Consider the following 6,000-nt stretch of genomic DNA (forward strand, 5'->3'; position numbering starts at 1 on the left):
CTGGAGGGTATTATGCTAAGTGAAATAAGTCAATCAGAGAAAGACAATTATCATATGGTTTCACTCATGTGGAACGTAAGGAATAGCACAGAAGACCGTAGGAAAGGGAGGGAAAACTGAATGAGAAGTAATTAGAGATGGAGACAAACCATGAAAGACTTTTGACTCCGGGAAACAAACTGAAAGTTGTGAAAGGGAGAGGGGTGGGAGGATGAGAGAACTGGGTGATGGGCATCAAGGAGGGCACGTGATCTGATGAGCACTGGGTGTTATACACAACTAATGAATCATTGAACACTACATCAAAAACTAATATGTTGGCTAATTGAATTTAAATTAAAAAAATGAGTAAAATAAAAGTAGTTAGGGATGCCTAGGTGGCTCCGTTGGTTAAGCATCTAGCTCTTGGTTTTGGCTCAAGGTCATGATCTCAGGGTACTGGGATCAAGCTCCATGTAGGCTTCCACGCTCAGCAGGAAGCTTGAGGATTCTCTCCCTCTGCCCCCCCCCAGGTGCTCTCTCTCTCCCTCCCTCTCTCAAATAAATAAATAAATCTTTTAAAAAATAAAATAAAATAATACAAATAAAAGTAATTAAATTTAGAACTTTGAAAAAAAGCACAGGGAATCCTTTGGAGTCCACAGGGATCTGAAATGTAGAACAAGAAGCACAGTATCCAAAACTGAGGATGCTGGTTAGGGATAAAGGAGGAAAATTAGACATTTGGAAAACTTGTATCTACCACCATTAGCTTGACATCTTCCCAATACTTGAAGATTTTTTGATGATATCAATAGTGGTACCGATATGATTTTTTGAAACTTCATAATGAAATTGGGCAGTGTTTGGAAGATGCTCATAATTCAATAAGCCAGTATTTTCCAAATTTGTACATGGACAAGGAATCCATTCAAAATGAGAGATAGACCAATGAATTTTAATACAACAGAGTAAGACATGTTCCCTGATACAGTTTCATCTGCCACATTGCAACTAACCATCTGTAACTATACAGACTGACTTAAGGTTTAGTATCAAAGAATATCCACAATGATTGGATAACTATATTTGTGTGTAAATTTGAATTTATTCTCTATGCTTCAAGCAAAACAACATTTGCCAACAAATATATACCAAAGCATATATGACAATATATTAAACAAGATGTAAATGAAATTTGGTAAAAATTTTTTTAAAAATGCCACTTTTATCGTGAAATATTTGTGGGTTTAGAAAAGATAATTATGGTTCATAAAAAGCTACTTGTGTTAAAATGTAATAGGTTTTTTATTGTCATTTTAAAATGAATTAATATATAAATATGTTATATATTCTTAGTTTTAATTTTAATATGATAAGTATCAATATATATCCTACACATGAAGAAAAATTCTTTGGCGTTCTTGATAATTTTAAAAGTGTAAAAGAGTCTTGAGACCTAAACAGTTTGAGAACTGTTGAATTAGAACAGCTAAGTAATTTGTTCAATGACACACAGACACTGAAGCTTGTCACTTCAAAACCCATATTCTTCCTTCGCCAAGCTATTCTCCCATAACACCTATTATCACCTAGATATTTTTGGATTCAGACATTCAACAAACAGAAAAATATAGTGTATGTAAGTATGTGGGTAACAATATTCTTTTCAGGTGTCTTTGTGTGAATGTTGTATGTGTACGTAGTCTGTGTGTGAGAATTCATAGAATGTGTGTTGATAAACACTAATGCCTATGGTCAGCTCTTTGTGTACTCACAGCTTGTTCTGAGAAATCAAAAGAGTATATACATTTCTTTGAGACGTCAATAATTTTAAAAATTTAGCTTTCCATTTGTCTTAATTATTTATAAATAAATATAGAAAGTGAGATGTTTGATGATGTATCTTAGAAATTGTATATATTCCCTTTGTTTATATTCTATTTGAGTGTAAGCTCCCTGAGGGTACTGTTTGTTTGGTTTTGCCAATTTGGTTGACTATTACTATTACAGGTACCTAGAAAAATCCCTGATATTCAATAAAGGTTTTATAAGTTAATATGTGCTGAAAATATACAGTAGAGAAATTGTTTAAAGAATCACAGACAAGGTTATATTGACTATTCCATCAGTGGATATTTTTCCCTACTCTTTTCTTTCTAAAAATTCTACTTCTTTATTCTGGCCCCTGTTTCCAGCAACTCAACTCTATCCTCTCTTGATTATTTTATTTTTCTCCAGTTCCAGGGTCCCCAGGCCTTGTTAACCGAGCTTCTAAGGAGATAATCAAAATTCGTATAACAAAATCATTATATCAGTGCAATATTTTTTGTGTTTGTCTAAGTCTTTCATATCTACACTTGCCTTTCATAACCAAAGGCACTATATAAAAAAATTTTTTTGTCTCCTAGTGAAAAGTGAATTATCCTTTCTCATATCATAAAACATAGGATTTTATCTATGAGAAATGGAGATCATCTTGACATTTTTTAAGAAAAGATATAATATCACATGGTATGTCCTTTAGAAAGATAATTGGCAGCCTTGGGAGAGAGACAAACTGGACACAGGGACTTGTCAGGAGCAAATGGTGATAAGTAGAGTAAGAGAATGAATAAAGCAAAACAATCAGTTTGGAGCAAAAGGGATAAAACCTAGAAATGTGCAAGAGAAAGAAATGCCACGATTTATTTTAAATAATTACATATGAGATAAGGGAGAACTCAGTGATGACTGAAATATTATGCAAACTTTCTGGGAGAAAAAAAAAATGTCATGCCTGAGATAATGCCTGTAAGAAATAAACCATGTGTGTGGAAAGTAAAAATTAGCTTGAAAATCTTGACGTGTGGTGCCTGTGAAACAATGAAATGAAGATGTCTAGGTAGCATTTAGGAATATCTGGTTCTGGGACTTAGGAGAAAGACCAGAGCTAGGAAAAGAGATTTGACAATCACATATTACTGGTGGAAGTAGAATTTGATAAAAAGGATGAAATCAATTGGTGAAGGAGAGAATGAGTTACAAAAGTGCCTAAGGATAGAAACCTATGACTCAGTCTTCTCAAATGCTTTGGAAAAGTGAAATGTATTAAAGAAATATATTTTAAAAAACAAAAATACAGACTTTTTAAAAAATATCTATCCAATTATCTATGTCAGTGTCCACACAAAAAAAAATTTAAAATTGTGGCATATCAACTACATGGATCATAATTAAGTCATAAAGAAAATATTTATAATACTAGACTAAATATAAAAATAGAATTATAAAATACTAGAGGCTATGTAGTATATAATATTATCACTGCAATATAAATTATAAAAATATAAATATTAAAATATTTAATTATATAAAATAATATAAAATAACATATAAAAATATAACATAAAATAACTATTGAGAAGCAGGAGAAGAGAATGTTTAAATATGGGTTCAGTGAGGAAACTGGATATAAATAAAAGTTTTGACAGTATTTTATGACTCTTAAAGGTTTTTTTTTTCAAAATTGTCTAAACTTCAGTTTTCCCATTTGTAAGTTAGGATTAATAATAGTGTTTTCTGCTGGTTGTAGAGAGCATTAAGTGTGATCATTCATGTACTTAGCACATGACTAGCACTTGATAACAGGTATAATTATTCATTTTGATTGTTGGAAAAAAATAGAGAAAAGCAAAATAAATTGTTATTTTTAAATGGTTGATTGTCATATTTTAAGAAACTGTGGTCATTCTCTATTAGTTTAATTTCTGTACCCTGAGCAGGTTACTTAGTCTCTCTGTGTAAATAACAATAACACTTACCCAACAAATTTGTTGTGGGAATATAATGAACAGGGTAAAAACTAGAGTAGTACCTGCATATATATTTTTTATTGCATTTATTTAGAACTCACTTTTTTGTTAATGTTCATAATAACCTTGGTATTGTTATTGTAAAATGGTCATATTATGAATTTCTTAGGATTTTTTTTTACTAAACATTTAAAAATGCAGTCTATTCTTGAAACATAAATTCTAAATAGAAAAATATCCAATGGAAACGAGATTGACATGGGCTATCTTGACCTCCAAACATAGCCCATTTCTTCTTCTCAATTTCATTAGTCTATCTAAAAAAATAATAAATAATCATTGCATTGTATATTATTGTGCTGTGATATTTGAGCTTATTTTATGTGTGTGTTAAAATATATGTGAATATCTACTCTTCATCTTGGGAGATCACAGACCATTTATTTTCATATTCTTGACATTTTGTGCATTATATTTTGGCTTCAATATTTACGAGTTCTATGACACAATGCATGCACACACCATCTTAAAAATGGGAATAAATACTCAAGAAAATGTAATCTAGGAGTTATATAATCTTAAGGTCAAGCAATATAAGCTCTTCACAATTTCTACACTTGAATAAAAAAATGAAACAAGAGAAATGTCAAGGGTAACTTCAGGTTTATTCACAACTACATATAACAAACTAGATCCTTCTGAAACTAAAGTACTAAAAGAGAAAAACAATCTCAAATACAAATTTTGAGAGTGTACAAAATAACTTTATAAAATTATGGTTTTGTTATTGTTGTTTATTCTAAACAAAATAAGGCACCCTACTAGTGTGCCCTGTTTCTCACATGCTTATCCTTTCCTCCGCAATATCCAGGAATTCCTGAGGAATTTAAAAAAAAAAAAATGTTGTTTTGTTGGAGAACATGTTCCTATGGATGCCTTTAGGAATTCCAAGTCAAAATCAGATATACTCATTCATATTCTATTACAATTGCCAAAATATTGCTGTAGGTATTGTGACAAAATTATACATTCTGTAATAACAGTCTGCTTTTCACTTTGATAGGCAGCAAGAAAGCAAGAGATAAGTTTTGTGCAGTGCTTAAGATTTATGGACCCTAAAGTCCCAGCAGTGTCTTCAGATTTAACTCTGCCACTTCACTGTTGTGTATCCTTAGCTAGATGTTCTAATCTCTCTGAAACTTAGTTTTCTCATTTGCAAAATGAAAATAATTATAATGACCTCTAATAGTAACGCAACTCTTGAGACTATTATGAGTATTAAGTGAACCAATACACATGTAGCACTAAGAACAGTAGCTAGCATACTTTTTTGAAAAAAAGCACAAGGAAACCTTCGGAGTGCTGCAGGGATCTGAAAGGCAGAGCAAGAAGCACAATATCTAAAACTGAGGATGCTGGTTAGGGATAAAGGAGAAAAATTAGGTATTTGGAAAACTTGCATCTACCATCATTATCTTGACATCTTCCCAATATTTAAAGCCTTTTTAATGCTATCAATAGTGATACTGATACGATTTTTTGAAACTTCATAATGAAATTGGGCAGTGTTTGGAAGATGCTTATAATTCAGTAAACCAGTGTTTTCCAAATTTGTACATGGACAAGGAATCCATACAAAGTGAAAGACCAATGAATTTTAATACAACAGAGTAAGTAATGTTCCAGCACACGATAAGCATTATGTATTATTAACATATATAAATGTATGTGTTTACTGGTCTTAAAGCCTGTAAATTTCTGCAAGAAATTTTTTTTTGATGATGAACCAATAATCTCCCTGGATAAAATTTCCCAACTGGATTTTAAATTATGGAATCTGGACTGCCGCAGTCAATGCATCTTTGCAGAGGTGTCTCTAGCTGATTTTGGAGAAGCTTGGAACAAGTCAATAAGTTAATATTTATCATCAATCAATTATATCAATGTCTTCAATATCCTTAATTGATAAAATATTATAAATCATGAAAAAATGGAAGCTTGGAACAAGTCAATAAGTTAATATTTATCATCAATCAATTATATAAATGTTTTCAATATCCTTAATGGGTAAAATATTATAAATCATGAAAAAATATTTTCAAAATATTATAAATCATTTTAAAACAATGTGGTAAGAAACAAGGCAGCAAAAATATTTTACATGATCATTAGAATATAGCAAAATGGGGGCGCCTGGGTGGCACAGCGGTTAACCGTCTGCCTTTGG

The sequence above is a fragment of the Ursus arctos genome, unplaced genomic scaffold, assembly GCF_023065955.2.
Source record: "Ursus arctos isolate Adak ecotype North America unplaced genomic scaffold, UrsArc2.0 scaffold_21, whole genome shotgun sequence".
Classification (NCBI taxonomy): domain Eukaryota; kingdom Metazoa; phylum Chordata; class Mammalia; order Carnivora; family Ursidae; genus Ursus; species Ursus arctos.